The sequence below is a fragment of the Saccopteryx bilineata genome, chromosome 2 (assembly GCF_036850765.1).
Source record: "Saccopteryx bilineata isolate mSacBil1 chromosome 2, mSacBil1_pri_phased_curated, whole genome shotgun sequence".
NCBI lineage: Eukaryota > Metazoa > Chordata > Mammalia > Chiroptera > Emballonuridae > Saccopteryx > Saccopteryx bilineata.
The window spans coordinates 95,573,807-95,597,260 of NC_089491.1; the positions used below are offsets into that span (position 1 = coordinate 95,573,807).

The 23,454-nt window shown below is 45.4% G+C and overlaps 1 pseudogene; it reads left to right on the forward strand.

The window, feature by feature from the left end:
- Nucleotides 1-14,731, forward strand: part of LOC136322275 (very-long-chain 3-oxoacyl-CoA reductase-like) — a 33,631-nt pseudogene extending 18,900 nt beyond the window's left edge.
- The last annotated feature ends 8,723 nt before the right edge of the window (nucleotides 14,732-23,454 follow it).

The window sequence follows — 23,454 nt, forward strand, 5'->3', positions numbered from 1 at the left end:
CCTGTTGGCTGTGTCTCTATCTTCTTTGGAGAAATGAATACTCAGATTGTCTGCCCATTTTTAAAGGAGGTTGTCAATTTTTGTTGATGTGTGTACATCTTTACATTTCTGATTTTCTCCTTGAAGTAGGATTTCTGGATGAAAATATCTAAACCATTTTTTAGAGTTCCTAGTACTTATTACCACATTGTTTCTAGAAAAGTTGCATAAATTTATACCTCCATCTTTACAGTAGATCTCAACCAAAGGTATGATTTCATCCCTGAGGGGACACTTTGTAATGTCTGAAGACATTTCTGGTTATCCCATGTCAGGACACGGAGGATGCAATTGGCATCTTTTGTAGGTAGACGCCACCAGGCTTCTGAACATCCCGCACTGCACAGCGTGGCTCCTGCCTCCGCCTCAGATGGCGTCATCTGGCCCCAAACGTCAGTAATGCTGATGCTGAGATACTTTGATCTTTCTTTTATGAGGATTTCTGTCTCAGTATAACACTGTTTTCACCCATCAATTAATTCTTGGTTTTAGAATTATGTTAAATCCTGCCTATTCAAATCATTACACTTTTAAATTATTCCCCTTTGGATCAGTATGTCTTCCATTAATTAATAAAAACTGGACTTTGAGACATTCAATTCGCTCCCACTAGTATTTGTTGCGACCTACTATGTGTTACTTATTGCTAGGCCCAGAGAGGTTTATGGAAAACCAACAAGACATTAACCATCACTACAGATGTAATGATAATAATCATTTGCTACTATTTTTGATACCTAACATGTGTTATACACAAGTACCTTTTCACCCATCACGGCACACTGTGAAGTACGTATTATACAATAGTTAGGTTTAAGTTCACTTGTGAACTCATAATTGTGTAATAGGCACTTTGATGATGGCTTAAGAAAGAAGGACATTTATTTCTCTTTGGCATTGAAGTCTGCAGACAGGTGGTCCAGAGCAGGAATGGCAGCTCCGCTCAGGGATGTTCTGAAGCGCCCAGGTTCCTGCCCGCTGGCCCTGCACTCCTAGGGTCTCCAAGACGGTGGCTGGGTCTCCAGCCATCACCTCCATGTCGAGCAGCAGATGGAAGAGAAGGGCGGCAAAAGGGGAACGAAGACGGCATGTGGTCCTATTTCAAGGAAGATTTCTAGGTGCTATCACAGAAAACATGCTTTTAATCTCATAGGCAGAGAGAACTTAGTCACACAGCCACACCTAGTTGTGAGGGAGGCTGGATTCCACAACACCGTATGCATATCTCAAGACTTTTATTACTTGAAAAAAGGGGGAACAGATATGGGGAGACGACAGTAGTCTGCACATTTCCCCCTCCTCTTACAGATAAGACACACAAGTTCAGGGACATGAAATTGTCATAATTTCCATGGTTTAAAAATGCCAGACCCGGGATTTGACCCTAGATCTGTCTGATAAAAAAATAATTCATGTGTGTTTTTTTTTGTTTGTTTGTTATTGTTCTATCATATCACCTTTCACTTAAACTTTTAATGAGGTGCCAATGCCTAAATCAATTATAAAGCAAGGCAGATATTTTTAAAGTGTTGGAATATCTGGGAAAGAGCAGTAACCCCGGTCCTGGCTGTGGTTTTAAAAGTTCTCATGTGCCAACCTCACGCTAGAGCTGTGGCTTCACCCTCTGCAGAGAGTGCGCAGGAATCTGAGTGTCAGAGGTCCCGACTGGGGGTGGGGGTGGGGGCATGGAGCTGGGCAGCTCATCAGAAAGGTTGGTTAAACAACAGCAGCAACAACAAAAGGTTGGTTCAATCTGGGAATAATAGAGGATAACACATGCCTCAAACATTTTTACTTACCAAATTATTATATATAGAAAATATCAAACACACACAAAGCAATCAGACAAGTATATACTGTACCATCACAATACTATGCCACAGTTATCAACATTTGCCATTCTTACTTTGTCTCTAACTTCTTCTCATCTTCTACCGAAGTCTTAAAATTCCATTTTCTTTAGGCAAAATTCTTATACATTATACTGGTCTTAACTGTATAATTTGAACAAATGGAGATGGTGTGTGATCCATAATCCTATCAACATATCGAGCATTTCCTGAGCTCTATCACTATAGATTAGTTGTGCCTGTGGTAGAATTTTATATAAATGAAACCATACAGTATGGGTTCTTTTAATGTTTCTTTTCACTCAGTATCTGTGGGATTCACTCATGTTGTTGCATTCATTACTTTTTGCTGTTGAGTATTATTTCATGGAGGAATATCTCTCAACTTGTTTATTCATTCTCCTTTTGATGGACAGTTGGTTTTCCAGTTCGGGTTATCATGACAAAAGCTGCTATGAATGTCTTTGCCTAAGGATTTTTGTGTACATATGTTTTCATTTCTCTTAGGTTTATACCCAGGAGTGAATTTACTGGGTCAAAGGGTAGGTGTATTAAATATTTTATTTTAACTTAAAACATAAAGGAATAAGAAATAAGAACTTAAAGACATTTAAAAGCAATTTGAATCTTTTTGGATTTTCAAAATCCTCCCCAACAATTTCTTACAGTTTTCTTGTCCACATCTAATTCTGCTATAATTATTTTTATCAATTTGCCTTTATTGATTCTTTCCAAAGCATTCGCTTTATCTTTTATAATAATAACTTTCTAAATCATACCAAGATTGTATTGATTTATATAATTTTTAGTTCAATCATGTAAATGTAACAACTATAACTGACATAAACAGGTTTGGGAATACCACACTGCCTCTTCATGAGCACAGAACTCAACTGGTGGGAAGAAATGGAAGAGTACGTAGCAGAGATGGGGATCTTCATACTTGGTAGTAGATTTTTATGAGCACACTTACCGGTTTGCTATCAGCTCGTTTTGCAGAGAGAACTAAGAAGGCCAGTTTGCTCTGGTTACTATTATTGGAGTACTCATCAGTACTCCCACATTTAACAGCTTAGTGCAACTATTTTATTATGGTCATGGCTTCTGCAGGTGGTGGATGTGGACCGGGTATAGAGGAAAAGGCTTACGTCTGCTTCAAGATGCAGGGATCCTCAGTGGGGAAGGCTTGATGGATGGAGGTGACCATGGCTGAGGACTGGAATTGTCTGAAGGTCTCTTTATTTCACATTTGGAAATTGATGTGAGCTACTGGCTGGGACCTCACTTGGGGCTGTCAACTGAAGCTTTTCCATGTGTTTTGGACTTCTTATAGAGAGAAATCTCCTTACTTGGCAACTCAGAGCTTCTGCAGGGAGTGTCTCAGTGAATATGTAGAAAACGCATTGTTCTTTTATTGGTTTGTTTGTTTGACCCAGTGTAGAGTTACTTCTGTTCATTACAAATAAATGGTATTGAATATCTTTTTCTAAACTTTTTTTTTTGCCATCCATATATCTTCTTTGGTGAAGTATCTGTCCCAGTCTTTTACCAATTTTTTAATTGGATATTTTACTTTCTTATTATAGAGCCTGAAGAGTTTTCTATGTATTCTGCATATAAACACTTTGATTTTTGCTGATATGATTTGCAATTTTATCCTTTTAACAGGTCTTTTTCTGAACAGACATTTTAGTTTTGGTGAACCTCAAATGATCAAAAATTTTTTTTACAGGTTGTGCCTTTGGCGTGATATCTAATATATATATTTTGCCTAATCATAGGTCCTATGAAAGTTTTAGATTATGATCTATGATTCATTTTTAGTTAATTTTTAAAAATATTTTTTAGATTTTATTTATTCATTTTTAGAGAGAGAGAGAGAGAAAGAGAAGGTGGGGAGGAGCAGGAAGCATCAACTCCCGTATGTGCCTTGACCAGGTAAGCCCAGGGTTTTGAACCGGCAACCTCAGCATTTCAGGTCAATGCTTTATCTACTGCGCCACCACAGGTCAGGCTAGTTAATTTTTGTATAATGTGTAAAGTTTAGGTTGAAGTTCATGCTTTTGTTTATGAATTTCCAATTGTCCAAATACCATCTGATGAAAAAACAATCCCTTTTCCACTGAGTTGCTGTTATATCTTTGTCAAAAGTCAGTCTGTCATCCTGGTGTGGGTCATTACTGAACCTTCTATTCTGTTCCATCGATTCATGTCTATTCCCCCACCAAAGCACATTATTTTACTGCTGTTGCTATAGTAAGTTTAAAATCAGGTAATTCTTTAAAAACACCATTTTAGTGATTTCATTACTTTGCCTTTCCATATGAATATTAGCTATATAGCTTGTCTATGTCTGCAAAGAATCCTGCTAGGATTTTTCATAGGAATTGTGTAAAACCTATAGATCAGTTTGAGAAGTATTGACATTTTTACTATGTTGCGTCTTAACCATCCGTGAAGGTGATATCTCTCCATTTAGATCTTTGATTTCTTTCATTGAAGTTTTGTAGTTTTTAGCATACAGACTCTGTCATATTTTCTGTAATGTTTTCTCTCCTTCTTTCTCTTCCCTCCCCAATTGTACTGTGTTTTTAATTTCATTTTTCAATTGTCCATTGCTAGTATACAAAGCATAATTAACTTTTCTGTGCTGACCTTGTATCCTATGGCTTTGCTAAAATCACTTATTAGTAGTAAGATTTTTTTTAGATTCTTTGAAATTTTCTATACAGGCAGTTATGTCATCTGCAAAAAAAAAAAAAAAGGCAGTTTTATTTCTTTTTTTCCAGTCTGTATGCCTTTTATTTCCTTTTCTTGCCTTATGGCATTGGCTTAGCCTACCAATACTATGCTGAATAGGAATGATGAGAGCAGAAATCTGTGCCTTATACCCAGTCTTAGGTCTTTACCATTTAGTAAAATGTTAACTGTAGGTGTATCACATCACTTTTAGTGGCTGCATAATATTCTGGTATATTTAGCCAATGCCTCTATTGGGCATTTTGCTTGTTTTTATTTTTTCCTATTATAAACAATGTTTCAATAAATGTTCTTTTATAGCAAAAGCTTTATACACACCATAACTGCATATGGCCAAATGCCCACACTCTCTTCTTCCCTCCTTTTGCTCTGGATGGAAGGTCCCCGCTCTCATGTGAGGCCGCTGGTCCTCTGGCTTACATCCCATCTTGCATGTAATTTTATCTCCTCTCCTTTTTTCACTGCCAGTTCCTCTCCCACTCCTGGATTATTCTCATCAGCATACAAACAAGCTCCAGTATGTGCCATTGAAAAACATTTCTTCCTCGTCTCTTTGTCATTCTCCATCTTTTGTGTCCTCCCTCTGTCCCCTTTCACAGAGCTTCTCCATGAAAGAGTTTTCTTTGTCACTGTCTCCATCTCCTCACTTCACATGCTATCTTCAACCCACTCCCATCAGCCTCTGTTCTCACCTGTTCACTCAGACCGTGATTGTTAAGGTCAGCAATGATTCTATGTTGCCAATCTAGAGGTCACTGTTTGACTCTTATTTTGGTCACTCACTGACTCTTCTTAGAATCCCTTCTTCATATGACTTCATGACTCCATGCCCTAGTGTCTTTATATCTCACTGGCTGTGCAGAACACACCTGCTAGTTCCCCCTCCACCAACCATGGCATCAGGGTTGTGTTAATCCTGTAAAATGGACTTGGAAGTTTTCATTTGTTTATATTCTACAAAACAGTTTACACAACAAAGACATTTTCTAGTTCCTCAAAGATTTTAAAAAACTTATCTCTAAAACTATGAGACCAGTATATTTTTTGGAGATGATTCTTTTCTTTTTTGTTTTCTTTGGGAGAGGAGAGGAGATAGTGAAACAGACTCCTGCATGCACCTGGCAACCGCTGTCTGGGGCCGATGCTCGAATCAAACAAGCTATCCTTAGTGCCTAAGGCTGACAGGGCAACTGAGTTATCCTCAGTGCCCAAGGCCAATGCTCGAATCAAACAAAACGGCAGGAGGGAAAAAGGGAAAGAAGAGGAAGGGGCGGGGGGAGAGAAGCTGATGGTTGCTTCTTTTGTGTGTCCTGATTGGGAATCAAATCTGGGAGGTCTATATGCTTGGCCAATGCTCTATCTACTGAGCCACCAGCCAGAGCCTGGAGATGATTCTTAGTTGAGACAGTCAGCTTAATACAGACCTATTAACTCATCAACATTTTTCTCTTTTCTGTTTGCCTGATTCTTCCCTGCTTGTTAAATAATAACCTAAAGTATGAACCACTAGCTTAGCCAGTTTTATTTATTTATTTATTTTCCACTTAACAGACCCTATTCTTTTCATTCTAATTTATTTTATTTCAGTCAGGTCTAAAGGATATTGTTCTATAAGATGAATGAGGACATTTGCAATGCCAACCAGTGACTCCCACCCAGCCAGGAGGATTAAGGGAAATAAAAGAAAGTGCAAGATCTCCAGGATCTTCCATGCTCCTCTTCCATCTGGTACAGGTTGCAGAATGGTTCAAAATGACCCTGGGACTCTGCTCTGCTTTACTTGGACAATGACCTCTCTGGCCCCTCACTCTTCCCAGCATGAGGCTCAGTCTCCTATAGGATCCTTGGCCTCTTCTCCGATGGGAAGGGCTGTGACTGCCCCTAGGTGCTGGGTGGTTGGTTTTCCCTGATAACTCTTAAACTGCTGGCACCCAAATCTAGACTTGTGTCCACGTGGTTTGCACATTTCTTTTCTGGCCTGGTTCCTCTGGCGCTTTCCTTACAACAGAGAACAATGGGGTTTGGAAACCTACCTCTGGAATGCAAATGCACATTATGTCTCCAGTACAGAGTCCTGGCCCCGGAGCCCATCTCATAAGAATAATGTTGATTTTTCCTATCGAGTTTTGCTAGTGGAACGAGTTCTCTCTTTCCACTGCCTAAATTCTACCCTAAGTGTTAGAACCAAGAACGGAACCATGGTGCCTCCCCACGTTTCATATGGGTTAGGAAATTCTAACCCCCAGGACCTGAGAATGTGACTGTGTTTGGAGATGAGATCTTTAAAGGGGTGATTAAGTGAAAATGAGGCCATTAGGGTAAGTCCCAATCTAATCTGACTGGTATCCTCCCAGAAGAGGAAATTGGACAAGACAGAGAGACACCAGGGTGCTCACACACAGGGAAAGGCCATGTGAAGAAACAGGGGAAAGGAAGCCATCTGCAGGCCAAGAAGAGAGGCCCCAGAAGAAACCAAACCTGCTCACACCTTGATCTTGGACTCCTAGCCTCTTGAACTGTGACAAATATTCTGTTGTTTAAGCCGCCCAGTGTGTGGTATTTTGTATGGAAGCTAAGCAGACTAAGACACCCAGTAAGTAAATCCTGTTCTTTAGCCCACGATATGGGATGTGTGCAATTTATTTTAAGCCTAGTGACTGACAAGTAGGTGGTGATTGTAATGACCTGATTGGTATGATCCGAACCTGACCTCTTGACTACTCCCACAGTAGCAAAATAAAAGAACAGTAATGCATATCAAGAGATGTCAATAGACGAGGTCAACAGTGTGAAAGTAACAGGAGTAGCTGAGGGAGAGGGAGCTGCTACACTGACAGCATCAGATTTTAGGGCAGCCAGTCCCAAAGATCTCATTGTATTGCATTTATAGATAAGAAAACTGAAGCTCAAGGAAGATAAGTAGACTGCCTAAGTTCTACCGTGTTAGAACCAAGAACAGAACCATCACAACACTGTTGTGAATTTGAAGCTGCTTTCCTGAACACCTCCAGAACGATAACACAAGGCATGCCGGGAAGTTTTCTGTAGCTGAGAGGGATCTGTAAAGATCCAGCTAGTACTCCACCTAGTGGTCAATGGGCACATGTTCAGCAAGACTAAACTGATGGTGGCAACATCAAGTAGATGAGGAAGGATGTTTTGTTTCCCAGAAGACTTATGGTCATGAATCACTGTGTCCAGACTAGTGGTAGGAGTGTCAGTTACTGACTAAGGCATGAGTTGATTCCTAAAGAGGAGAAAAAGCTTTTTTTTAGGGGCAGCCATCTGGATGGGAATGGGAGATCACCAAGTGTTTAAGCCACCCAGGCTGTGGTATTTTGTTGTGATCACTCTAGCAAAGGAGGCTCCCCAAACTTCCTTGAGCTCTATCCCAAACCCTAGAAACCATTGATCTGACTTCTATCATTGTAGATTAATGTCCATTCTCTAAAAATTAATATAAATGGAATCATACAGTATATATGTACTCCTTTTTGGTAGGGCTTTTTCCATGCAACATAATTATTCTAAAATTTATTCATGTTGTTGTGCATATAGATGATTTCTTTTACTGCTGAGTAGTATTCCATGGGTTGGCTGTACAACAATGTATTTATTCATTCATCTATGGATGGATATTTGGATGTTTTCAGTTTGGGGCTATTACAAATGAAGCTATTATGAGCATTCATGTTCAATCTCTGTATAAACATATATTTTCATTTCTCTTGGGCAAATACCTAGGAGTAGAGTGGCTGGGTCATATGATAGGTATATGTTTATATATAAGGAACTAACAAACTGTTTTCTAAAGCAGTTATCCCATTTTATTTCCCACCAACAGTATGTGAGAGTCCCAGCTGCATTATTTTTGTGAGATCTGAGGTTTCTTTTTTTTTTTTTTTTAAGTGATAGGAGGGGAGATAGTGAGCTGGACTCGCGCATGTGCCCTGAGAGTCATTTTTAGCTCCTGAGGCTGATGCTCAGACCAAGGAGTTATCCTCAGTACCTGAGGCCATCACTCAAACCAGTTGAGCCACTGGCTGCAGGAGGGTAAGAGAGAGAGAAGAAGGAGGGGGAGGGAGAGAGAAGTAGATGGTCACTTCTCCTGTGTGCCCTGATCGGGAATCAAACCTGGGACCTCCACTCGCTGGGCCGATGCTCTATCCACTGAGCCACTGGCCAGGGCCTATTTAATCTCTTTTTTTAAATTTTTATTTATTTATTTATTTATTTATTTATTTTGCATTTTTCTGAAGCTGGAAACAGGGAGAGACAGTCAGACAGACTCCCGCATGCACCCGACCGGGATCCACCCGGCACGCCCACCAGGGGGCGACGCTCTGCCCACCAGGGGGCGATGCTCTGCCCATCCTGGGCGTCGCCATGTTGCGACCCTCCTGGGTGTCGCCATGTTGCGACCAGAGCCACTCTAGCACCTGGGGTAGAGGCCACAGAGCCATCCCCAGCGCCCGGGCCATCTTTGCTCCAATGGAGCCTTGGCTGCGGGAGGGGAAGAGAGAGACAGAGAGGAAGGCGCGGCGGAGGGGTGGAGAAGCAAATGGGCGCTTCTCCTATGTGCCCTGGCCGGGAATCGAACCCGGGTCCTCCGCACGCTAGGCCGACGCTCTACCGCTGAGCCAACCGGCCAGGGCCTTTATTTAATCTCTTATAGTTAGTTTCTTACCTGCAGAATGAAGACAAAAGGATGTAGCACTTGGGGTTCTTGTGAAATAACACAGGCAGGTGAGATCTCTGGTATCTGGCTCTTGAGAGGCACCCAACGAACATTATCTTCTCCCCCCCCCTCCCCTTACTACCTGCTCTGTAGTTAGACATTTTATGCACTTGGCTTTTTTCCCCTTAAGGCAGAAACTGAGCCCCTCTGCCCCAACTTTATTACCTGAATAGGACTTCGTGTACACAGCATATACTGTATAAAGACTTGCTGGGTGGAGAAATATATCAGAGGAAACTTCTAGAATCTAGACCTTTCTCTCTGGGTTAGTATATTTTGGATAACATCTTTTGGGAGGCCGTTAGAATCCTCTACTCTTCAGGAACCCTACTCTGGTGACTCTGACCCTACTCCAGAAGTTTTGTCATCTTGCTGAGTTTTTTACCCCCTTCCACTCAACCAACAAGTACTTATTATGTATCTACTGTATACCAGCAGTGTGCAAGGCACTGGCGATCCATGGAGCTGTCCTGGAGCCAATGGGCCAACTGAGGAGACAGAGAACCAATTCGCCGTAGAAACAAAGGTAGAATCACCGTTGTGACAAGCACGACAGGGAAGAGGTGTCAGCATCAGTGAGTCTGCTGGAGATTTAAAGGAGGTGAAAAACGGGTCTGGGGCTCACGTGAGTCAAGTGAGATGTCTCGGGTGCAAAATTTAAGGAGTATTCATTATCAAGTTCATGGCCTTAGTGGCCTTGGCTCTAGGTGTTTCTTTTACATGAAATTCCAATAAAAGTCAGCCACTGTTAATGTACAGAAGAGCTTGCTCATATTTTGCTGTGAGCAAAAAAGTTATGGAAAGAATGGGATTTAAGAAAAGTAGTTCTTGATGAATTGGAATCTTCTATCTTGGGTGAGCACATACCACAGTGAGCCCCCAGTGAGCACATACCAAGAGCAAGAAGCCTAGGGTTCAGGTCTGGTTCAGAGAGGCTGAGAGCGCCAGTCTGTCCTCACCTTCCTGGCTGTTTGAGAATACACCCGCCTGCTCCACTAGGGGGCGCCGGAGGACTGGCCCACCCTGCTCCCAGCTGTCAATGCTAACACTGGCCCCAGGATGCCATCTGCGTCCAGGAAAGGGTGTCTGGCCCAGAGGCTCACAGAACTTTTGTGAGGTGTAGCCGAGCCCCACCTTGCACGGGCCCGAAGCTCTGCTCTGCTTCAGGATTCCTTCCTAGTTCCTGGAACTCAGCATCCAAGAAAGGGGTGTGGCCTTCAGTCCTCCCACCTTCCACCTCTTTTTAGCCCAAGTGACCGCACTGTTTGGCTCATGGCCCTGTGGAAAGGCACAAGCCCTTTAATGCAAACTCACACTCTTTCCTGGTACCTGGGTATGGTCCATTCAGTGACCCGGTGGCCTGGCTCTAGAAGATGAGCAGGGTATTTCGAGTTCTCTTTCAGGACCCTGGGGATGGGCAGTGAGGAGCCTGAGGCTGCTGGCAGTTGTGTGAATGTGTGAATGTGGATGGGGAGAATGCTTTGACCTGGGGAGAGAATGCTTTGACCTGGGGCACAGCTTCCCACAGCAGAAGTCAAGAGCACAGCAGAGCTGAGTCAAGTGCAGGAAGGCCACTTACAGGAGGACCGCGATGGGGCACAGGACCCAGTGACATAAACGCCCCACAGGGGCTAGGCCTGCCTCGCGGACCAGATGAAGGACCGATTCTGTGCTGAGATTTCACCAGGCTGCATTTTGAAAACCCACAGTGCACCCGCGCCATTCTTGAGCCTCATGGAGGTGGGTGGGATCCAATGTGTTGGAGGCCATTAGAAGAAACAGAGTTTTGTTTAAAATCCCTTTGAATCCGGGTAGTTACTAGCCTTCTGTGTCCATGTGTGTAGGGAGTGGTCACGACTGGATCACATCACACACGTTTCTTCATATAATCTTTATAACAACTTTGTGATGAAAGCCGTGCGACTTTAAAATTTCCCCCTCCCTTTGCAGAGAACAGATTCCCAGTACCTTGCCAGAGTTCCAGAGCCCGACCTTAAACCTAAGGTTTTAATTCGCTGTTTGGAATGTTCTCCTTCCCAGCCTCAGACCCACCAGATGCTCACACCCCAGTCTTTAGTTGCAATGCAGTCGAGCCACATTGTAGTTTAACTTCCACACCTCGGGGAAGCAGAGGTGGTGAGTGAGCAGCCCCAGAGGGAGCTCCCGCCCCCCATGTCGCGCCCTCAGCCGCCACACGAGGGCACTGTGCCTCTGTGCTAGTGCTCCAGACGCAAGACCTCACAGTTCACTCAATTCCACTTTCTCAGTGTGATAGTGAAGCATTAGAATGAGTTTGATTCATTAGTGCATCTTCCAGAAGTTAAAAACAATAACAACAGGGGGCTAGATAAAGAGGACGCCCCTCCCCCCAGTTAAAGTGGGGAAGCGCAGCATCTTGCATCTCTTGTGAACATGGCTTCTGCTCCTGTGGATTCAGCTGGGGCCTGTCTGGCCAGGGTCCACCACAGGTCTAGCTCTAGCCACTTAATAGGATACCAGGCACAGACCTGGGCTGGACAGGGTTTCAAAGTATCACTTCCTTGGGACAGCTAGTCATTGTGTGGTCATCTGGGCAGGAAAAGACTTTCCTGGCTGTTAGGGAGAGTTTGGTCCCCAGAGAAGCAGTGTCTGAGGTCAGTGGTCACTGAAGGGGCTGCAGCCTCTACCCAGGCCTGGTGGGCATTCCCCAGAGGTTGGCAAAGGACACATTCTCCCCAGCCTGCTCTGCACTGGGCTTGCTGGGAGAGACACTAGTTTAGGTCACTGGTTGGTTTTGCAGCTTATCTTTTCAATGAGTGATGTTGTTTATATTTTAATTTTAAAGAATTTTTCAATGACAGTTGACATTTGATATTACATTAGTTTTCATTGTACAGTGGTCAGACATAGATACAATTTACAAAGAGATCCCCTGATAAGTCTAGGACCTCCCACTCCCCCATCCCAACACACACGCGCACACACACACACACACGCACACACACACAATTCTGGTGTCCTGAACCAATCCTAACAGAATGCCATCCCTGTCACTCTGAAGGAGACGTTGGCTGTGACCTTCCCGGTCTCCCCGGGATGGGCCAGCGGTGCCCCACGCTGGAAGGCACCCTGCCAGGGGCTGCTTTCAACTCCTAGGAAACTGACACAGTTCTGGCTGAGGTGGGACAGAGCTCAGAGGGGCTGGCTTCCTCTCTGCTAGCTGGGGGGCCGGAGGCGGGGAGGGTGACCTGAAGGCCTTATCAGCATGTGTCCCTCAGTCCAGCCCCCGGAAGCCCCCTCTGTGCGTGTCTGCCACTGACAGCTGGAGGGAGGGCTGGGTTCACGCTCCTCACTCTTCTCCAGCTGCTGGGAACTTAGCTGACCGCAAACACTTAGCCTGTGACTTTGCAGCACAGGCTGTGAATACGGACTCGTTTTCTTTCCGAAAAGTTTTGTTTTATTATGAAGTTAATACACTTTTACTTTTTAAACTTTGGATTCTAGAAATGTGGAAGGATCTTACAAAGAGTTCCCACACACCCTTCTTGCAGAGCCGCTCAAAAATAGCATTTGTGAGTGAGGCGCAGGCACGACTCCCCTTCAGTGCTCAGGGCTTCAGTCTGCATATAAAACCAGGCCCCGGCTGATGATCTGGTCAGGAAGTCACTCTGGACACTGTGTTATGTTCAGGCTGCGCTCATGTTTCCCTCATCATTGCCCCAACGATGTTCTTTTTGGGAGCGCACGTTGGGCTCCTGGTTGGGTCCTCAGTCTCTAACCTGGAGCCACTCCCTATCTGGCTTGTCTTCATGACCTAGATATTTCTGAAGAGTCGAAGCCAGCTACTCTCCAGGAATCCCCCAACTCTGGGCTTGTCGGACCTTCTTTCAGGATTAGTCTGGGCAGAATCCCACAGGACATCCTGTCAGGAGGCACTAATGCCCTTCTGTGCTGTTACTGAAGTGACTTTTGTACCTTGGTTACACGGTGTCTGCCAGGTCTCTCCAAGGTCAGGTTACAGCTTTCCCGTTCAAGTTCAGTCAGTATCTTGTGAATATCCTATTTCTCATACACCTGGTACATTTAGATAACTTCATAAGTGGAGTCAAGGAGGGGGGAAAAACACCCCTCACAGTGAACACTTCCTCTCCCAACTTTCACTGGCATCTCTGTGCCCTTTGGCTGCAAATACTCTCAAGCCAGAGACCATGGCTCCGGCACTATCCCCTCTCCTCCTGCCATTCCCCTGGGGGCATAGTAGGCACTGCCTGAAGCACAGGTGTGATTCTAATCAATGTTTAGGCCAGGCCCTGGGAGGATGGGGATGTTTTGAGTAGGTGAAACCTTTTAGCTCAGGGGTCCCCAAACTACGGCCCGCGGGCCACATGCAGCCCCCTGAGGCCATTTATCCGGCCCCCGCGGCACTTCTGGAAGGGTACCTCTTTCATTGGTGGTCAGTGAGAGAAGCATAGTCACCATTGAAATATTGGTCAGTTTGTTGATTTAAATTTACTTGTTCTTTATTTTAAATATTGTATTTGTTCCCGTTTTGCTTTTTTACTTTAAAATAATATATGTGCAGTGTGCATAGGAATTTGTTCATAGTTTTTTTTATAGTCCAGCCCTCCAATGGTCTGAGAGACAGTGAACTGGCCCCCTGTGTAAAAAAGTTTGGGGACCCCTGTTTTAGCTCCTTAGAACTCAGCCCCCTGAAGCCTTCCTTCATGTGGAGAAGAAGAGAATGAAGGCAGCCTCTCAGAAAACATGGGCCCTCATACTTGAGGGCTACAGAAGGGCCTTGGCCAACCTTGTGTCCACGAATGCCACCAGGGAGCTTGGAACTTCCTGCCCGCCCTCCTGGAGGGACGGGAGAGGAAAGAGGACAAGGTGGCCAATAGCAGGTGAGCACTGAGCTGGTTAGTGCCGTGGGAGATGGGAGCACAGTCCCATGGGAAAAGTCAGAGAAACTTGCTGCTCAGAATTGGCCCACCCAAGGTGCAAGGCAGCCAGGGGACTGACACGTAACACTTGAGAGTCACTGACTCGGGGATATTAGAGAGGATGGCTGAGATGTGGTAACTCCCCACCTTCCTGCCTGCTGCCAGTACGTGGCAGAGTGACCTCTGAGGCTCTTGGGGACAGAGTGAGTTCTGAGGGGCAGGCATGTGGACGGGACACTGTGACATACACCGTTCATCATCAAGTCCAGTGAGCTGTGCATTTGACGTGCATCCCTGTTCGCTCATTTCTCTCTAGTTCAAGTGCTGCCAGGGCCACCGTCCTGGCCCGAGCTGCTGTTCTGGTCCAAGCCACTGTCCTGGCCCACCTTGCTAAGCAGCAGCCTCCTTTGAACCTCACTCTCTGACAGTGCATTCATCACACACTAGCCTAAATGAGTTTTTAAAAACGTGATTCAGACTAGCCATTGCACTGCTTGTAACCCTCGGCCAGCTTCCACGGGGTCAGGGTGGCGTAATTGCTTTCCTTGTCTGTTAGCCCTGCGCCGTCATGCCACATTGGACCGTTCTTTTGAGGCAAGAAGTTTGGGAGTGTTTGGATACTATTGGACAGTTTTACTGGGAAGATGCCAGTACCAATCCCGAGCTATGTAGTGACACGCATGTTTATTTAGTATTGTATCCTGTTCCCCTGCCACCCTGGCCTGACTCAGTCACCTCCATCAAGCACTGGCCTCCTTTATGTCCCTGGGACCTGCTAAGCCACCTCGGGACCTGTGCACCTACTTCCCATTCTGCCTGGAATGTTCCTGCCTCCAATTATGCACAGCTGCTGCTGCTTGGCACTCAGGTCTCAGGTCAGAGGTCAGAGAACTGGGTACAGAGGCCCCTGGAAGAGCCGGTGTTATGGAGACAGGCCAGGAAGTCAGGCTGTGTGGAGTCAGTATATAGAGACATGAGAGGAAAGTCACTGATGCTCAGGCCTGTGGAGCCCACAGTGAGCCCCAGGTGGCCACTGGGCTGCAGCGCACAGCTGGCAGAGGGCGACCGGGAGCCCTCTTGGCTCTGGCAGGGCAGGGGGTGGTGGTGCTGTGGGTGATTAACTCGAGTACTGGTGAAATTTATAGGAGTCAGGATAATAGAAGGACTGTGAGTCGGACCTCATAGGATTACGGGCACTGGTACTGAAGTGGAAATGGTCATTCAGGAAGGAGTGCAGAGACCTTGATGCAGGCAAGGATGATTTTGGATCATCCTTAGCCAAACTGGTCAGGTTAGCAGGAAATTCACTAGTTCCCATGGAATGAGCTTCAGCCAGATTAATTTTGAGGGTATCATGAGTTAGGGGCATTCTCCAGGTATTTGGAAACACTAAGACCAGGTCCTGCAGGCTCCTTAATGAGGGGAAGTAGGCTGATTATTCAGGGAGCAGCAGAGGGCCCCCCAGTTAGAAATGTAAGGAGTGCGGTAGCTTCTCCTCTGATTCGGATCCGGGTCTGAGTGAAAACAACGAGGAACGAGGGAAAGGACAGAAGAGCCACCCCAAAGCACAGCCTCGATTTCCCAGCCATGTTCAATGTCAGCGAACTAAGCTTCCAGTCGGCTAGTGTGTTCCTGCGTGTTGGGGGACAGCCCCCGGTTCTAATGCTCTGTTTTCTTTTTGCTAAAATGTTTTCACGTCTTGGTGTGGTCACCTATGGTCCCTGGTGGTTCTTCTGTAACAGACCCTGGAAGCTGTAAGCGAGAGCGTGGCACCTTATTTGTTTCTCTGATTCTCACTCACAATGCCCTTTCCTGATCTGCTTGGTAATTTTTCACTCCCTCACTTGTCGCTTATTTATTTATTCTTCTTTTCCAAGAAAGAGAAGGAAAGATAGACAGCCTCCCGCATGCTCCCCGAACCGAGACCCACCCGGCAAGCCCTGTCTGGGGCCAAAGCTCTGCCTCTCTGTGGCCATACTTGCAAATGAGCTATTTTTAGTGCCTAGGTGGAGTGCCTCAGTGCCCGGTGCCAATGCACTCAACCAATTGAGCCGTGGCTGTGGGAGAGGAAGAGAGAGGGAGAGAGAGAGAATAGGGAGGGGTGGAGAAGCGGACGGTCGCTTCTCTGCTGTGCCCTGACCAGGAATCGAACCCAGGACGTTCACGTGCCACAGCAGTGCTCTACCAACTTGTCTCTTATTTGTAGGGATTATTTGTGTCTTCGAATGAGGCATGTCTTCAGGGAGCATCTGACCTTTCTTCTGCTCCTGAGGCCTCTGTCCATCTAGAACACTTTTAACTAAGTTCACAGCTTGAGGTTTTGTATGTTTGGCTGTAAACACCAGTGAGAGTCAGCTTGTTGGTGCAACAACAGGAAGATTCTCCCTCCCCTGCTCGTACCCAGCCGGCTTTTCTCTGCCGGAGGTGGGGCAGCCTTGGTCACACTGTGATATTGGAGTTCCACCTGGAAGAAGGGGCCTGAGGTGCCGTCTTTATTCCCAAGAGTTCCGCAAGGCTTTAAAATGAGCTCAAATGTGCCAAGTTCAGCAAAACCCCAGGGAAAAGAGCTTCAGATCACGGCTATCTCTTTGGGTTTGTGGTTTCATTTAGATTTGGTGTGATAAGGATCAATTCTTTGAAGTTTTTAAAAGGTGAAAAAAATTGATCAGTTTCTGGCTGTTTTCAGTGGGAGGTGGGTTTGAACACTATCCAGCCATCGCACCACAAGTCTTAGCAACTCCTCACCGAAACCTTCGTGCCGGCCACCTTTTCCCTGGGTCTTGTGCCTTATCAGGCATGTGGGCAGTGGTTATGAACAAAAACTGGCTTGCTTTGAGTGGATTTTGCCTCCCACTCTCACTGTCTTGCTGCTTTCGGGGTATTCCCGAGCTGAGTAACTCCGGAGTCCTCAGCAGTTTGGGTCAAACATGAGCGGCTGGCATTCAGGGTGTTGGTGGCTGGGGAGAAACAGCTTGCTTTTCCTCATTCCCTCATCCTAAGAGGCTTCCTGAGGCTTGTTTGGGAGCAGAGGGACTTATACTCTAGGGATCTGAGTCAAAGCTCAAGAAAGGCAGTGTTCCTTTCCTGGAGGCATGAGACAATGTCTAACAGACCTTTATATCCAAGGTGTTCCACAAAGACCTCCAATCCACAAAGATGGATGTAAAGCCAGCAGGCACGGCCAGGCCCACTATCACAGCTGCCGCCTGGCCCGTGCAGGTTCGCACTGGATTCGGACAGTCGGCAAAGAAACAACGGAGCCACAAACTGGTGGGCCATAGTCTTTAATTCTAGCTTGCACTCGGCGGGCAAGCAAAAATACACACTGGGCTCCAAAACCCATTCACATTCAATGCTCACAAAGCCACTGATTTATCCGAGTTTCCTAGAATCAAAGGTTTCTAGCTCACCAGACTTATTCACCTCTGTTCCCCATCTCCTTCCTTATCCCAGATACAAACTCTACACAAACTGGCATCTCACTCAGCACTCCGCCATCTTGGCTGCTTCTCCTGGCCTCCTCCACGTGGCCTTTCTCTGCTCTCCTCTGCTCTCTCTTCTTTTTTTTTTTTTAATAAGTTTTATTTATTTATTTATTTTACAGAGACAGAGAGTGAGTCAGAGAGAGGGATAGACAGGGACAGACAGACAGGAACGGAGAGAGATGAGAAGCATCAATCATCAGTTTCTCGTTGCGCGTTGCGACTTCTTAGTTGTTCATTGATTGCTTTCTCACATGTGCCTTGACCATGGGCCTTCAGCAGACCGAGTAACCCCCTGCTGGGGCCAGCGACCTTGGGTCCAAGCTGGTGAACTCTTTGCTCAAGCCAGATGAGCCAGCGCTCAAGCTGGTGACCTCGGGGTCTCGAACCTGGGTCCTTCCGCATCCCAGTCCGACGCTCTATCCACTGCGCCACCACCTGGTCAGGTCTGCTCTCTCTTCTAATGATAATCTCAGGAACCAAGAGCACAAGCTCCCGTTTTGTCCCCATTTTATAGTGTAGAAATCCAAACCTCTAATCCAATATACGAAATAGGGAAGTCTCTAATACAAAGTCACTTCTCTGAGGCATGATTGGATTGTACCACCCCACATCAAAAAGGGTGGGAAAGGCTTAATCCCAAAACCAAGCCCCAGGCTACAAGGATTCTCAACACACATTAATATCACCTGGGCGACAGCCTCTCGTGGGCAGCGGAGCCATCTTTAACAAAGTGAGCATAATACATTTTATCTGCCTAACAATGGAGCATTTCCTCTCTATCCAGCTTGAAACCAGATTTAAAGTACTTGCCCAGCCCAGCCCCAGAAAGGAGGATTTTATTTTATTGTTACTGTTTGGGTGCCTGTCGCAATCATTCCTAGAGCCACTGGACTAGCGTGGGTCTTTTACGGTTTGTGTGTGACTGTGTGCACATGGATGTGTCTGCTACAGATAATGAAAAACTCAGAATTCCCCTGTCCTAGGATGGGGGGCATGGCGTGGTGTGTAGAGGGTGTTATATTGAGTGGGACACTGGAAATCATGTTACACACTAAATAAAAAAAAAATCAACATGGTACTGGCATAAATACAGATACTTGGGTCAAGGAAACAGAATAGAAAGCCCAGAAGGAAAAAACACCATGTGCCTATATGATAAATTAATCTACAACAAAGGAGGCAAGGATAGACAATGGGATAAAAACAGTCTCTTTAATAAATGGTGCTGGGAAAACTGGACAGGTTTGTGCAAAAAATGAAACTAGACTATCTACTTATATACTACACACAAAATTAAATGCAAACTGGACTAAAGACTTAAATGTAAGAATTAAAACCATAAAACTCCTAGGAGAGACTGAGGCATGCAGACACTGGCCTGGGCATAGACACGTAGCCAGTGCTTGGCTGCAGTGAGGGAGTCTGAGCCCCAAGTGTTGGGTGGGCGCTGACTCTGAGCTGGTTTGGCCTCGGTGGTTAGGTGCTGGCGGGGGCGCTGCGGAGCAGGAAGGAGGCTGGGCCTGGGTTTTGCATGGGGTAGGAGGCCAAAGGACTGCTCCCCTGCTGGGGGTGACTGTGGAGCTAAAGATGGACATCCTTGGTGACATTTTTCTCTTCTGCTTCTGATGCAGAATTTGATGCTGTGGTTGGTTGTTTAGAGGATACTATGATGGACTTGGAGTTTCATTTATTACAAAGAAATTTCACAGAGAAGTACTACGAGTAGTTTAAAGACAGAAGAGAATAAACTCACCTACACACTTGTTTTTTTCTTTCTTTCAACATGTAGAAGCATTTATTTTATGCAAAAAAACTTAAATATGAATATGTGTACACAAAAACTGCACACATCACCTATGCTGAATGATGCCAAGAAATAATATATTGTGCAACAGTTTTCTTCTAAAATAAACATAAAAACGGAGCCCAGACAGACGTACTAAGCAAAGCACTTGTTTCCCAATAACACAAGACTGAAAATTGATAGCAATCCTAGACACCTCTAACTTTTCTTACAAAGCTGCTAAAGTTCAACTATTTTAAAAAATTAACTTTTTAATATTAATAATAAAAATCTGGTGACAAACATTATAAAACCAAAAAAAGAAAAAAGAATTCCCCTGTCTCTTTGACTGCTCACTATAGTCCCTGGTTAGGCAAATTCTTTAGACTGTGGTGAATGCTAAACAAAATTTAGGAATCGGAAGTGCTCTACTACTTACCGAGTGATTTTAAAAATAATTTATTTTAGTTGAAAGTAACCCTACATATGTCACTGAGTTGTTGTAGGCATCTAATTAGAAGAGCTCTGAAGCTAGCCCCATGCCCTGACTGGCTGACTACATTTCTGCCGGTACTTACATCTGCTGAGTGGGGATGGCTTTGTGTTTCTGGACACAAGTCAGCCCAACTCACTGTAAGGCCTTGTAGTGCGACATGGGTATGACATCTTCAAACTATGTGAGGTTTGACAGTACAACTTCTCATAATGGTAATCAGACTTCAAAAAAATAATAGAGAATAAAAAGCTAATAATTCATTGCATTTTTCCATTTTCATACTATTTGAATATTAACTCAGTTGAATATCAAATTAGTCATGAGTAGGCAAAATAAGTGAATCTCCATTGTGTGAAGGAGGAATGTGAAGTTCAGCAGAAAGCAGGGCTTCTGGGAAAGTGATCAGCTGGGCCTGTCAGTCATGACTTAGGCCAATGGTAGTCAACCTGGTCCCTACCACCCACTAGTGGGCGTTCCAGCTTTCATGGTGGGTGGTAGCGGAGCAACCAAAGTATAAATAAAAAGATAGATTTAACTATAGTAAGTTGTTTTATAAAGATTTATTCTGCCAAACTTGGCAAAAATCTGACATAAAGTACTTGGTAAGTAATTATTATTATATGCTTTAACTTGCTGTAACTCTGCTTTATAAATTTTATAAAGTAAAGTTACTTCCCTACTTTATAAATCACCATTACTGTGGAACCAGTGGGCGGTTAGAAAATTTTACTACTAACAGAGATTCTATTATGGACTTAAACAGGTAGGTCATTGGATGCTTAATGGAAGCAGTGATATTTGAGGTCAAATGAATTCAGGATAAACATGGGAGTGATGCCAAGTGAATAAACCAATCTGAACAAAAGAACAAAACTGGAAGTGGGTGTGGCATTTGCTTAGAATTAAAGGCACGGCCTGACCAGGTGGTGGCGCAGTGGATAGAGCATCAGACTGGGATACGAAAGGACCCAGGTTCGAGACCCCGAGGTTGCCAGCTTGAGTGTGGGCTCATCTGGCTTGAGCAAAGAGCTCACCAGCTTGGACCCATGGTTGCTGGCTCCAGCAGAGGGTTACTCGGTTTGCTGAAGGCCCACGGTCAAGGCACATGTGAGAAAGCAATCAATGAACAACTAAGAAGTCGCAACGCGCAACGAGAAACTGATGATTGATGCTTCTCATCTCTCTCGTTCCTGTCTGTCTGTCCCTGTCTATCTCTGCCTCTGTAAAAAAAAAAAAAAAAAAAAAAAAGAATTAAAGGCACGTATGAATAAATACAGGAGACAAAAGTGGGGCCAGTTGCCCCTGGCCGGTTGGCTCAGTGGTAGAGCGTCGGCCTGGCGTGCAGGAGTCCCGGGTTCAATTCCCAGCCAGGGCACACAGGAGAGGTGCCCATTTGCTTCTCCACCCTCCCCCTCTCCTTCCTCTCTTTCTCTCTCTTCCCCTCCCGCAGTGAAGCTCCATTGGAGCGGAGATGGCCCGGGCGCTGGGGATGGCTCTGTGGCCTCTGCCTCAGGCGCTAGAATGGCTCTGGACACAACAGAGCGACGCCCCAGAGGGGCAAAGCATTGCCCCCTGGTGGGCATGCCGGGTGGATCCCGGTCGGGCGCATGTGGGAGTCTGTCTGACTGCCTCCCCGTTTCCAGCTTCGGAAAAAAGAAAAAAAAAAAAAGAAAAAGAAAAAAAAAAGTGCGGCCAGTTGATGGATAAGAGCTAAATAGGGAACCTGATTTTGATTAAAAAAATGAAGAAGACTTCTTATTAGACACGGTGGATTAATCTCACATGTGTTTATCCTCTGTCCCTCCAAAGAAACTCACTAGGATGACAATAAAGAAAATACAAGGGTCCAACCCATAAGGGCCAACATTTCAGTAGAAGAGAGATTTGGGGAAGTCTAGGAAAGACAGAGAGTTGCTGGAGCGCAGAGCAGGACCCAAAATGTTGATACTAAGTGTTGGCAGAGGGGAGACAGGTGAGAAGAGAGCTGGCTTGTCACTCAGAACCTGTGAGGTCTCAAAGGTTCCAGGTACCATGGAAGGTGGAACCAAAAGCCAAGGGTTGATATAGGTCTAAAAGAAGTTGCCTATTTACGCCAGCAACTACTGCTTCTTCCTAAGGAGACCAGAGGCTTATCTGTGAGCCCTTCTGCCAGATCGGCACTGGGCCAGAGGACACCAGGCCCTGCAGAGAAAAGAAAGGCCAGATATAGAACTGAAAATGGGAAAGTCTTCATATGGAGTGGGGGGAGCTCCAGCTTTCTTGCTAAACATCTTTGGTGACAGAACATTAGAAGACAAACACATCCCCTGGTCCTATTACAGGCAGAAGAGCCTTGTTGCCCCTGCTGCCGGGGGGAGTGGGGGGTGTCCTTCATTTGACCTCTGACCCATTGCAGGTTTTCCTTTTCCAGGGACTAAGTGCATAATAAAAACCAGAAGCCCCCAAGGAATGACCCTTCCCAGTGACTGAATGTCAAGACTAGCAGGTCTAGACGAATTTAAGGGAAGGTTTCCTAGCACTGCCTTAATACACAGCCTACAGATTGTACTTAATCCAAGTGACTCCCAAAACCAGGTCTTCTGCTGGCCCCAGTGATGGCTATGTCCCTTAGCAAAGCAACCTAAGGCCTTAAGGAGGATGGGGCTGGGAAGGGGGATAGAGAAATGACAACTCCCTCCTTGAACTCAAGAAGCCTTGCTGCTTTCACTGCCATTGGTGCAGAGGGAGGAATTCAGGGATGAGAACCCTTTCAATAAAAACAACCTAGGAGGCTCCAGCGTCGGCTTCTAATGGAAGATACGCAAGCCTGTGGGAGGCTTTCACTTTTCAAAAACCTGTCTGCACGCTATTACCCTGCTTGCCCCGGTAGTTCAGAAGTTACTTCCTTTTCTGTCCTTTTGCTTATTTGTGCTTTGGTGTAAGGTACGTTCGAGTCTGGCTCGTTTCTTTTTACAATAGGCTGCTTTTCATGTTGCTACTAACCAATTTCAAAGACAGCATCAGATTTTGATACCAGTGTGTTTTTTCCCCTGCTATGAAATTGAAATTTGTTCATGGGCAAAAATAACAAGACAGGGGTGGTTCCAAGTGGCAGAGACAGGAGGGTGTGTGGGGCGTGTGTCTAAGGTAAGGATGGGACCGGAGGGACAGCATGGCCTCAGATGCCACCATAGGATGAAAGAAAGGGGAAGAAAAAAAGGAAAAAGAAAAGTTTTGCAGTCAGATGACTGTTTTGTGGCAAGGCAAACATTTTCACATTCCACAGCTGCTTGCCACTCACCTGGGCCGCCCGTGCCTCTGCCACAGAATGCTGTTACTTGGGGTGGAGAGACAGCCCAGGTGTCCAGACTGGCATCGCACCACTGGAAGAGCCCTGTCCCCAAT